Below are 13,797 nucleotides of genomic sequence, written 5' to 3' on the forward strand. Positions count from 1 at the left end.
TTGCTCCTGGGGAGGAAAGCTATGGCAAATCTAGACAGCATACTAAAAAGCAGAGACATCACCCTGCCAACAAAAGTACGTATAGTCAAGGCCATGGTTTTCCCAGTTGCAATGTATGGCTGTGAAAGTTGGACCATAAGAAAGGCTGAGCGCAAAAGAATTGAGGCCTTTGAACTATGGTGCTGGAGAAGACTCCTGCAAGTCCCCTGGACTGCAAGGCGATCAAACCGGTCAGTCCTAGAGAAGATCAACCCTGACTGCTCTTTAGAAGGCCAGATCCTGAAGTTGAAACTCAAGTACTTTGGCCACCTAATGAGAAGGAGCCTAATGCTGGGAAAGTACCTTGGCCACTGGAGAAGAGCCTAATGCTGGGAAAGATTGAGGGCAATAGAAGAAGGGGACGACAGAGAATGAGGTGGTTGGATGGAGTCACTGAAGCAATAGACGTGAGCTTAAATGGACTCCAGAAGATGGTAGAGGACAGGAAGGCCTGGAGGAACGTTGTCCATGGGTCGTGATGGGTCGGACACAACTTCGCAACTAACAACAAAAAAATAATAACATCCAAATTGTTTTTGGGGAAAAATACAGAAGAAGATAGATTAAAACAAATAAAACCAACTTAATATTACTTAGAGTTTATTTCTCTGCTTTTTGCTATTTTACCAATTTATGAGAGGAGTCTTGAGTTTGCCTAGTAATCTTAAATGAGGGACTTTCTAAATTTCAAATTAACAATATTTTATCAAGTCACCCCCATCAAATTTATTTATTTATTTTATTACCTTTATATAGCACCCATCTCACTTAGTGACTTTGTGCAATGTACATAATTTGCTTGTTTGACACAAAGAACATGATAGGATTAATTGGACAGGGATTATATTACATGACATGATCTTCTATATAATATTATATTTGAGAATGCTTTGAATCAACGCTTCAGAAAGAGCTATTAATTAAATGTCTTATAATTTCCTTGCCCTCTTCTCTCTCCTCCACTATGCTTGCTATTGAACTGTTAAATCACATTATCATAAAAAAGATAACAGAATAGGCAGCAAGGAAATTTCCAAAATCCGTAGTGAGCTAACATTTTACTAAGCCGGTGATCAATATTTTGTGTAGGCTTTCAAATTCTTAAGTTTTACAAATGGCAACTCTACATATATTAATGGCTACTGCTGGAATTTTGATAGGTACTATGTTTTAGATGTGCAAATAGTTTTAACTAGAGTAATTTATAAGTTCATAACTATGTCTGAAATTGGAGTGTACAGGTAGATCCAATGAGAAAAGGCCTCATGTTTGGTGTCGCTTGGGAAAAGAAATTTCTGTGGCTGCATCTTCCTATGCCAGGGGTAGGCAACCTTGGCTCTTTTATGACACGTGGACTTCAATTCCCAGAATTCCTGAGCCAGCCATGCTGGCTCAGGAATTCTGGGAGTTGAAGTCCACGAGTCATAAAAGAGCCAAGGTTGCCTACCCCTGTCCTATGCAAAGGTAAAAGAAAAATGCAGTTGTTGAAAAAATTCTTCTGTCCAAATTTTAAATTAAAAAAAAATCATAGTTCACAACTGTAGCCTAGGGACGTATGTATATTTCCAAAAAAATTTGATTGGCACTTTCAGACTGTTTAAAAGATGCTACTGAATTTAATTTTTAAATTAATAGAAGTGAACAGAAATACATGGGAAAAATAAAATTAACTGTATTTAATTTATTAGTTCATCTTTTTGATCCTGACAGTGCCTGTTTTGGGAAGTAGTTCACCTAGTATGCCAATTGGTCACCAAATATAGCCTTTAGTTCTTTCCCCTATCCTTTGCCCAATCACTGCCCCCCCCCCCATCCCCACTAGTATTGTATATATTTGCAGTACTTTGCATCAGGTTATCCTGCCATATCTGTTCCTGACTGGCTTTTAGTGAATTAACATTTACTAAAATGCTATTTTAATTTATCTTAGGTTGGTAAATACAATTCACAGATTTGTTGCCTTATGTATGTCAAACAAAAATCAGATATAGAAAATTATTAGAACTAGCAAAAACAAATATTATGTAGCAGTAACGGCATTTACAATACTGTGGAATTCCAATTTTTTTCACTTTGTTTTGCCACTTTCCTTTTACATTTCTTTTAAAATTTTAATTGTGAGTCATCCGGAGATGCTAGGGAATTGAACAATCTCAAAATTGAAATAATAAATAAATAAATCCTGAACATTGAATAATGAATGAAACTGTGGAGAAGCCATTAAATGTAAATATAATCTTGTACTGTTTCAGCAGTTTTCTATGATTATATGGGAATATCCTAGATGCTGTTTAATATACTCTATAGAATTGCTTGTTGCTGTTGCAAATTTTAAAGACCACAGTTAATCAGAGCGAAGCAGTGTACCATTAGCAATGTAGCATATTCTTATAAAAGTAATTTAAATTTGAATATCTAAAACTCTTTTTTACTTACAAGAATATTCTTATATCTACTTTCACTTGTCTAATAATAAGCAGTGAAATAAAGGAGGTAATTTTTAAAAACAGTAAGATCTAGACCTAAAAGTGGTGGGATTCAGCCAGTTCACACCAGTTCAGCAGAACCGATAGCTAATTTTTTGTTGCCCAGAATGGATTTCCAGAAGCGGCATCCACATATTGTTCACATATTTGAATCCCATCACTGCTAACAATTATATTTATTATGAAAAAGAACAACCTGGAAATATGAAATAGGAATACATCAAGTTTATTTCACATTGTATCCAGTGAAAATAGAATTACAAACTTTTCCTGTGTTCTAATAATAGTAAAATAAACAGCTATATTTATAGTTATTTACGGCTGGCCGCTACAGTTGTGGGATTTCCTGCTTGAAGGGGCATGGCTGCAGCATGCCTCGCGGGCTGCAGTTTCTCAGCTTCTTCCCCAGGCTTTATTGAAGACACATTTTTTTTGTCTGCCTGGCGGCTGCCGAACCCAAATACAAGCAACTCTAGCCCAGACAAAGGGGAAGCCCAGAAGAGCAAGGCGGTGAGCAAAATGGAGTTCTCCCAAGCGGAAGTTGTCAGAGCTGAGATGGACTGGGAGGCAGCAAGAATTACCTACGAGAGCGTCACCAGCACCAAGAGACCCTGACCCCTCAAGCCTCAAAATGCCATCACCATTGCAGTGTCTTCCCAAGCTCTCTTTGATATGGTCGAGGAAAGAAAAAATTATGAAGAGCAAAGTCTGGAAAAATATGTAGAATATCAACAAGCCAACGAGAATGTCACTCTGAAACCTAGTCCTGCTTTTGCCTTTGTGAAGGTGGTGGAACATGTCAACGCATGAGTTCGTGAACTATATCCTGATGATGAAGAGCTGTTTGATATTGTGCTCATGACTAATAACCATGCCCAGGTGGGAGTGAGACTTATCAACAGCATTAACCACTATGGTCTTCTAATTGAACGGTTCTGCATGACTGGAGGAAAGAGTCATCGGTTACCTGAAAGAATACCTTACCAATCTGTATCTTTCTGCTGACTCTGAAAAAGTCCAGGAAGCCATAGAAGCAGGAATTGCTGCTGCCATTTTATTTTCTGGAAATAAAAATGTGCCTTATGATGATAAACAATGAGTAGCCTTTGACAGAGATGCTGTTCTTTTTTTCTGATAAATCTGAAATCATTGTGAAAGAAGATGGGCTAGATAGTTTTTTTGAGCATGAGCAGATCCATGAGAATATACCTCTGGCACAGGGTCCTTTGAAATGTTTCCTGGAAGACCTTGGAAGGCTCCAGAAGAGGTTCCACCTCAGGAACAAACAGTTGGACTCTCCAATCAGGACTTAACTGGCGACAGCCAGGAGTGCTGCCAGCTCTGGAGCCAGAGTGCTGAAAACTCTTTGCAGCTGGGGAGTACAGATTGATGAAGCACTCTTCCTTGCAGGGGCACCCAAGGGTCCAATCTTGCCAAAAATCAGACCTCACATTTCCTTTGACGATCAAATGTTTCACATAGAAGGAGCACAGCAGCTGCCCAGCTACTCACGTGGCCCGGCGGCCAGGCCCGGTAGTGGGCTACAGCCCATAGGTTGGGGACCTCTGAAATAGCATCAATCGTCTGTTTTTAGATAAGTAGATTTGGAGCACATGCATTTTATAAAACCAGTGATTATAAACTTTATAACTGATTGTTTATTTGAATTGCTTATTTAAAGGAGAAGAAACTTTGAGGGATAAAGCCAGGTGAGGAAACAAACAAGAAATACTGGAATTCTATTTTATTGCCATGGGCTATAGTAACAAAATCATGAAAGCCTGTCAATTATACCAAATGGACTTAAGGCAGAGTCTGTTGAAGTTTTTTTTTCTAACGTTCTCATGTTTTCCTGGATTTAAATTGTGCTTTGCTAAGTGTTGCATTCTTTTCCCAAGTCATCTTTGTGATTCTCTACAGTACCTTTGCAGATGGCCTAAATTTTACTGTTACTTAGGAAAGTCTCTTTGCTGAGTGAAATTAAGGCTTTATTTATTGTGGGATCTACAACTTTTCTTTCCTTCTGTTTCTAATTATTTTTTTCTCCCTCCTGTCATTCCATTTTAGTATCAACTTTGTTTTCTCTTGTTTTCTTCTCCTTCCCCTTTCTCAGCAACCATATTTTCCTATTTTCCCTTTTTGTGAGAAGTAAGAAAGGGACTTGTTTGTGTGTATTTGCATGTTTCTGTATATGCTGATTTTTGTATAACACACACAGAGAGAAAGGTTGATAAATGAGGAGAGCTTCTTTTATAGGCAGTTAGTTCTAATCAGCAGTTGTCCTAGTTTTCTTTCGTTTTGGAGGTGGCTTCTGGCAGGTGTTAGCATAATTCCTTCAATTACTTTTCATTGCCTACAGCCACATGGTATGTGTATATGTGTTATTTATGGGAAAGGGGGGCATAAAGAGGTAGAGAGTCATTTTTTCCCAAAAGGTTTTTTTTTTTTTTTTTTTTTTTAAAAGAAAGCTAGCAGCTTACTTCAGTCCTAGTTGTTTTTTAAGGTGCTGGGCTTTCTATGAAAATAGACACTTTCCATTTTCCTGGGTCACTCTTAGACAACTACTTCTGGTTCATGGGTGTGTTTACTGTGAGTAAGTGATAGCTGAGTCAATTGAGTCAATTTTGCCTCAATGAAGAACTAAACAAAAGCAACCATGGTCGTGAACATTAATGATTAAGCAAGTGACTGTAACATGTATCGACACAAGGGTCTGTTCCCAGTCATAGTGGCACAAAATCATTACACTTGGGTTTTGATCTCACATGGTAAGTTTTGCCCTTCAACATAAAAGTGATACAAACGTGGAAAGGATAGTGCTTCTGCAACAACATTGCAATTTCCTCTTGTTTTTTTCTTCTGCTTCGTTACATCCCATGGATTTCTGTCAGACGCCTATGGCTAGGAATACTCATGAATGATTTTTGTCAGCAAACTAGTACTAACACTGATTAATTCATAATTCATTATGATTTTTTAAACTGCTTCAGTCAATGTATAAACTGTGTGTATGAAATTATCCCCTACCCCCTGCCGTCCCCATTCCTGCTGCTGGTCCATGGAACCAAAAAGCTTGGGGACCACTGTGTTATGCAATACTTTTTATTTAAACCTAATTTCTGGAGCATTTTCTCACATGCTTTCCTTCATCATTTAAAACTCTTTTATCATTCTACAAGGCATCATATGCCATAATTCCCAAACATTTCTGCAGCACCAATATAATTAATTTCAGTGTTCCAAGCAGCTTCCACCTCCTCCCTTCTCACATACAATTTCTAAGCATTTGATTGAGAAATTAAACTATTTTCTAATACTTTTTCAAATAGGACCCATACTTTCTCTTCCCACAGTGATTTTGGCCAGTATACCAAAAGGACAACCAAAGCCTAGTTTGCCCCAAGCAAATTTACACAATTCTATGCAGCTTAGATGTATACTCTAGAGCAAACATATTTCACAAATAGGCACATAATTTAATGTTTTACATATTAATCCTGGAATTTTATACTGAATTCTCCATAAGATGCATCTCACTGAGAGCTATTCTATAGAAAATGGTGTGCCTTTCACAGAAATCACCTGTGTTTAGAAAATGTATATTTTATAAAGTGTAGTATTTTCATGTGAAGTATTAATACCACTTTACAATGCCTTGGAATACTTGGAATACTGCATCCAGTTTTGGTCACCATGATGTAAAAAAGATGTTGAGACTCTAGAAAGAGTACAGAGAAGAGCAACAAAGATGATTAGGGGACTGGAGGCTAAAACATATAAGGAACGGTTGCTGGAATTGGGTATGTCTAGTTTAACGAAGAGAAGGANTTATTATTATTATTATTATTATTATTATTATTATTATTATTATTATTATTATTATTATTATTATTATTATTAGGGTCAAAATGTTTCACATGCATTATCAATAAATATTACCTAGTTCTGCAAAATAAGTCATAGAATGCAGCAGAGATTGTGTTGATGGCTGATCCAAGAATAATTTTTGGCACCAAAACTATGCTTTCAGTCTTAAATTTGGACCCAATGGAATGAAAAAGATATATGGGAGAATTATGGTGCCTTACCTTTTTCTGAACTCAGCACTCTCCTAGATTTAGCCTGGGTACTTGACATTTTATATTTATTTATCATATTTTGCAAATGACTTTACCTTTGCCAATGCTGTACAGATTGAAACTAGACATGGTAACAGACTTCCGGTCCTATTTTCAAATATCTGCTTCATTCTTTAGATCACAGTGAGCTCATAAGTTCACTAAAAGCTCATAATGGCAATGAGTCAGAATGTGTATTTCTGATTCATTGCCATTACCTACCTACCTACCTTCCTTCCTTCCTTCCTTCCTTCCTTCCTTCCTTCCTTCCTTCCTTCCTTCCTTCCTTCCTTCCTTCCTCCCTTCCTTCTCTTCCTCCAATTTATATAGGCAAAGTAAGTGATTCTGTGTGGTGTACAACAAAGTTTAAACAATTTATAAATACCTTAAACATTTCTATTGTTCTTAAAAGCATTAAAACAATATGCTCCTGGGGTCAGTAATCACCTTTTGCAAACTTCTGACAAGCAAAGTCAATGGGGAAACCAGGTCCATTAATCAACCATATTACTAGTTTAAGAACTGCAGTCATTCATTTAACAACTGGGGCAAGAAAGGTCATAAAATGGGGCAAAATTAGCAAATATCTCACTTACCAATATAAATTTTGGACTCAGTTGTGGTTGTAAGACGAGGACTACCTGTATTTACCTAACTTCTATTCTCTTTTACACCAGTTGAGCTAACCCTTTGAATCTAAATTTAGTATACTGATTACTCTTCCTTTCTGTCTCTTTGTCCAATGTCACTGCAATATTTCTATTATTATTTTGTGTCCATCAATCCCAACCCATTCTATAAAAACTTGGGTGTTCGCAAGTATAGTTGTTCTGTTAGCCAGAAAAGAACAGATGTCAGGATTGCAGAATCCACTCCAGTTTTTAATAGAATTTTGAGATCCATCAGCACAAGTCAAAAACAAATTTGGGCTTCAGGAAGCAAAGTCAGTTATTTCTTGCATTCTTGAACTTTAACCCTAGGTATAATTCTACTTCCATTCATATGATTTGTAAGTTCTAATAGATTTAATTTAAAATAAATTAATTTAAATTTGGTACCCTAATATACCTAAAATTGGTATTGTTAATGAATTGGGAGTTGTCAACCCTTGTTAATCAATTTCAGATCAACCAAAAGTCCTAATCCTATCTATTACCATTCTTGCTGTAGGCTTACCAAGCTATGCTCATCTCTATTTATTTCTGTACTGCAGCTTGTAAGCCATAATTAAAAATGTACAGCCTCAAGCTGTTACATTTTTCAGCATGTTATTGGAATATTCTATACTATAAAACTTTTGTGTTTAAGAAATTCTAAACCTAAGATAATAATGATTTAGTGAAAATATTGCCAGTTTTTCCAGTTACTCTAATGTTGTATGTACAAATGATTTCAATATGATTTCCTGATAAGCATGATAATTGGATCTGATACTTCAAAAGTATTTTATTGACATAGTAATCCTTATATAATTAAGTGGTACATAATGGCATGAGTTTGATTTAGTTTTGATCTGACATATATACCGTAGTTTCTTGATATCCTTTGGATTGTAGTGCTACTACTTTTTTTTAGGCATTTTTAACCTTCATATTCACAGTACTGAATTTGAAATCAGTAGATAGTTGCTGTGATACAATAGCTTGGCCTGGATTCAGATCCTCAATAAGCCCTGAAAGTCATTGGATGCCTTGGATAAGTCATTATCTCTTGGTCTAATCCTTCCGCCATATGAGACAGTTCTTTGAATGGTTTTTTTTAAAAAGAACAAACATAAGATATGCAGATCAACATATAATGCAGTCAATTTACGTAAGGTTTAGTATTTACTATGAAGGTTGCTGTTAAAAGCAAATGTGACAGTATGTCTACCTTTATTGTTCATTTTAATGTTACAGTTACCAAAATCGCACATTTTAGGCAATCTTCTCTTGGGTCTTCTCCAGATTGTTGTGATTGGTTGACTAATGCCAGGTGATGAGAACAATGATGAGCTATAAGCTAATTTTACATTGAGATAAAATGTTTGTGAAATTTGCTCACATTCTGGCTCATACATATTGTATTTACAGGAAGGAAGGACAGTTTTTCCTTTGAAATAATTATCTTTGTAGTGTATCACCTTAGATTTCCCAAACCAATATTTGTAAAAAGAACACATCAGAGAACTTTCTGTATTCATGGACTTAATCCATTTTCTTGATTTCTCATTGTTAGAGAAGAATAAACTGTGGGGTTTCTTTCTTCTCTGGAAACATTTTTTACAAGAGGAGAACAATGAGGAAATGGCATGGAACCTGGTGTTGTCATCTTATTTATGAACCATAACAGAATTACATGATGATTGAACAAAACTGGAAGATATAAATCTGCTGACCTGAGAGGAAGAACTGAACTAAATGGGATTTAATTTAGAATAAATACCCACAAGGTTCTGCTTGATGAACTAGGCACAAATATTAGTTCAGCTTTTTACAGACCCCCTTCCATATTCTATTGTATCTTATCCTGTTTAGTAATTTAGTATTTCCTCATCTCAGTCCTAGTTTATTTCTTTTTGTCCTTTTCTTTCCTTATGTAGCTTTGTCCTCACAGCCTCTCTTAACTTCCTTCTCATTCTCTTTGCACTTCATTTGCACTTTGCACTTTGCACTTCATTTGAAACAAAAGAAGGGAGTACATGTACTTAACATAGTGAGAGAGGTTAGTTTGTATGTATATGCTGCATGTTGGGGATAAGTTATTTTCGGTTTTTCCAAATGGTATGCCTTAGTTCACAGTTAGTTAATTTTAATCTGTAGTAATTCAATTAACCTTAAATAACCTTATTTTTTTTCTTTCCCCTAGCCTTTTTTCATATATATAATATGAAGCAGTACTATTTTACCTGCTCCTGCTGTGATTTGAAAGTTGAGCTCCACAAATTCAGTGTCATCTCTACGAAATAAAGTGCAAAATACCACTTTGCTTTGTAACTGAAGGTGTATGAAAGCAAACAACCCAACATCTCCTTATCTCACTATGCCTCAGAAACAGAACTACAGTACTTTGCAATGAATAGCAATCACTTTTCCCCACACAGGTTTATTCAGTTACTAAAACCATATACAGTAATAAAAGCTTTCTTGCCTGATACCTTATCCCAGATTAATTGCTTTATTTTCAATGGCTTATTCTGTCTGATTGCAATAAAGCTATGTCAGCAAAAGATTAAAAAAAAGCTTCATTACCTGCATGCCACCAGCTGTGTAAAGCACCTGTGTAATTATAAATTATTGTGAAGGAAAGAGTAGAGTAAGGAAAAGTTAAGGAAGAGTTGCAGTTAGGTCTTCAGTTGCCATTATGTCATCAATAAAAAGAAAATGATGGATCCATAGATTAGAATTGGCTCAAGAAATGATGGATATCATGCTGTGCAGGTAATCATTAATAAGACCAATACCTCTGTTCCCATTCTCTGGAGAAATGTGATACCTCAGCTTCCTCTTTATAACGTCTTCATCTTCTGATTTCTTATATTGTGTAGATCTGTTTATCATGCTTTTGAACTCACTAAAAACTATGACATAGTTGCTGATGCATAAAATCTGTTTCTCCTTAGGAACTTATTACAAGATATTGAAGATGTAGCAAACAGGAGCCCTTGCAGATTAGAATAAGCTTTATGGAAGGAGATGGATGGCATATAAATTTAATCAGCACTGCATGGACCTGATTATGATAAGAAAGCTCCAAGTATACAATGGGAGGAATCTACTCTGTTTTTGAATCCCTTTGTTATAAATATAGCAGACAGATATGAACATGAAGACACACAACCTACCTGAAAGTACTTTTGTTAAATTTCTATTGATGTATGCATTATATGCTTTTCTTTTGAAAAACAAAAGAAACAAAATTCCTGTGCAAACATATATAATTAAAGGGTAAATGTCTGGAAATGTTATAATCAAATTGTTGTGATGTATTCTGTCTCTAATACTCTTAATTCAGATTTTATATAATGTATAGTATTACTCTGGAAGAGACATTTTAATCTGATATTTTATTTCATAAACAATTTGTGAAAGGGATATCTTGATACTATAAATGAAGTTCTGAGCTGATTGCCTTATAAATCATTAGGAAATAGATAAAAGCAATGTCTTGATTTGTCAAATAATTTTGCCTAACCTAAAATATACAAACAAATGCTTCAAATGTTCCTATCAAATTTCTGCTCAAAAGAAATACCTGAGGCAGTTAAAGGGAAACAGAAGGAGGATTCATTATAGCTAAGGACATGCCTTATGAGAATTCCTCAGATGTTAAACTACTGTATATTAATCAAATTCATTTTATTGGAGAATAAAACAGCCGTATTTTTAATTGGTTGAGACAAGAACTATTTTATTATTATATTGGGTATACAACAATTTGTTTTAATTAGTGGAAGAATAATTTTGTTTTATTATCGGAGAGATGTTAATTGGGAATACTTAAAAATCAAAGTGTCAGAAAAAAAAAACTTTGGTGAAATAATGGGGCAGAGTGGGTGGATACAGCAATGTTCAGAATGGAACAAAACCTAAAAATAGAAAAAGGAAGTAAGATAAGAATGAGCTCTGGTATTGGATGAAACAGTTCTGTGCCAATAAAATAATTTAGCTTGTTTCATAAATGTGAATTCCAATAAAGCAGTCTCCATATTCCAATTAGTCTTCAAGAAAAGGTGTCTTCAGACTTCCGGTTTGTCATTGTGGCTGCCGCGGACACTGGAAGGCGAGCTCCGTCTTCCGCGTTCAGTTTCGCTCCACTGGGGACCCTGGAAAGGGTCGAGAGTTGCCCTGTAGGGGCGACAAGCAAGGAGGGGATCCCTGCTTGATCGCGGGAGGGCAGTAGCCCTTCCGCTCTATCCAGGGCAGCCCTCCAAACTGGCGGATGAAAGACTGGCCATAGAAATATGGCTCGTCACTAGGCTGTAGACAAACTTACCACCAGGCACTTCTAAAGCAGCGCGGATAAGACTGGGTGAGATCTGAACCTCTCTTCAATCCTAAGTATTTTTTTCTCCTGTAAAAGCTGCCCAAAGTATCTCCCCTCCTGTGAGGAGAGACGGAAGGGAACTTCTATCCCACCCTCTAAGAATAACGGCGACTGACTATCCAGGGGAGTTAAAATACTGAAAGAATAACCTTAATCTAACTAGATTTATATGCTTCTAAAATTTGGGGACCAAAAGATTTCTTATCTTTACTGAAGACTTTGGTTTTTATTTACAAAAAAGAAATAAAATTGGAAAAAGGATTATAAAAATTTGGACTTAAAAAATCTTAAATGGCATTGGTGACATCTTGTGGCCAAGTTTGATATTACAACTTGTTATTGTCTAAAGGAGACTTGGCTTGAAGCCTAGACCAGGGCTTTTCAACTTTTTCACCCATTGTACCACTTTTCGGATAAGGCAATATCCGAGTACCACCACTTGCCCAGCAAAGTATCAAAAACTTGACCCCCCCCAAAGGAAAAAATGAGAAAGTACAGGTAATCCTCAACTTACAACAATTCGCTTCGTGACTGTTTGAAGTTACAATTACACTGAAAAAAGGGAATTATGACCATTTTTCACACTTATGACTGTTGCAGCATCCCCAGGGTCGTGTGATTTACATTCAGATGCTTGGCAACTGATTCATACTTATGACATTCACAGTGTCCAAGGGTCATGTGATCAATGGCCGTGGGCGTGGCCAGCTGATCACTCAGGTTGCAGGGTGCCTGTGGGGGGGAATCCGTGGGTCTCTGGTGGAAGGGGATGGGACTGGGGTGGGTGCCTGCATTCCTTCCCTCCCTTCTCTCCCACTGTCCCTTCCTTCCTTCTTTCCTTCCTTTCCTTCACCTCCCTTTGTCCGTTTCTCCTTCCCTCCCTTTCTCCCATTGTCCCTTCCTTTCCTTCACCTCCCTCTTTGTCCCTTCCTCCTTCCCTCCCTCTCTCCCATTGTCCCTTCCTTCTTTCCTTCCTTTCCTTCACCTCCCTCTTTGTCCCTTCCTCCTTCCCTCCCTCTCTCCCTGTTCAGCCCCCTCAGGCTCGAAATGAACGGGCGGGGGAGGGGTCGAGGACGACATGCGGGGCAGCAAAGGAGACCAGCGGCCGGCGCCGTTCTACCTGGCAGCATGGGTGTCAGTTCCGTGGGTGTCCCGCTGAACAGCTGAGTGGCTCTGACTTCTGGCCGCTAAACAGCTGATGGGCGCGAGGCCGCGTGGGCATCCCGACGAACAGCTGAGCAGCTCCGACTCTTAGCCATGGAACAGCTAATGGGCACGAGTCGGTGGCAGGGAGTCAAGGGCTGATGGCGTGGCCTGAAGCTGAAAGGCTCTGATGAATGCGAGGCCAGGACCACAGCCGAACGGTGCAGGGACGCTCACAGGACTGGAAGACTGCAGCGCTGCAGCTCCCATTGTCCCTTCCTTCCTTCCTTCCTTCCTTCCTTCCTTCCTTCCTTCCTTCCTTCCTTCCTTCCTTCCTTCCTTCCTTCCTTCCTTCCATTATCCTATGCTACAGTGCCCAGACCCCAGCCTGGTTTTGGCAGGCAGCAACACATCACGGCCCTGCCTGTGTGCACGCAGAGGCAGAGGAGAGCGCACAGGCAGGGCGGGGATTTCACTGGTTCACCTCCCATTTTCAGGCATGTACATTATGAACCGGCTACTTCTTCCAGTCATTTTTCCCCTACCGAGGCCCATCGTTCAAGCCAGGTTCCCCGACCCTCTCCGTGTACATCATTCTTCCCACAGCTCTCCCTAGCGCTGTTGAGAGATGCCCATTTCTGGCCGCATTGCTACCATTCTTAAGTTACATTTGCACCCGCCTGAAGGAAGAGAGTGATGCTTTTCTCCTTCCTCCAAAGAAAGGGAGACAAACCCGCATCACATCCAAGTCACCCTTTGGGCGAAGTAATCTCCGGTCCCCACCTTTGAGACTGTTTCAGCCTGAAGCAGAGAGTCGGAGAACTGCATCACTCTCGGCATTTGGACCCTCTACTTTTACGCTCTGGGAGCAGCTTGCATTTCAAACCTCTGATAATTAACGGAAGGGGAAAGCCACTGTAAAGGCGCATCTCCCAAAAAGATGGCGGGGGAGAAAGGTGATCAGTCAGCTGAAAATACTGCCAAGA

The 13,797-nt window shown here is 38.3% G+C and overlaps 1 protein-coding gene and 1 pseudogene across 1 annotated transcript in view; both read left to right on the forward strand.

Annotated features, from left to right (window-relative positions):
* The window catches only part of FAM155A (family with sequence similarity 155 member A), a 456,024-nt gene that overhangs the window by 129,418 nt on the left and 312,809 nt on the right, over positions 1–13,797 (forward strand). The gene's annotated exons all lie outside the window — the stretch shown is intronic.
* On the forward strand, positions 3,045–4,099 carry LOC107283846 (annotated as a pseudogene).

The sequence above is a fragment of the Protobothrops mucrosquamatus genome, unplaced genomic scaffold (assembly GCF_001527695.2).
Source record: "Protobothrops mucrosquamatus isolate PMUCROS unplaced genomic scaffold, P.Mucros_1.0 scaffold51, whole genome shotgun sequence".
Classification (NCBI taxonomy): Eukaryota; Metazoa; Chordata; class Lepidosauria; order Squamata; family Viperidae; genus Protobothrops; species Protobothrops mucrosquamatus.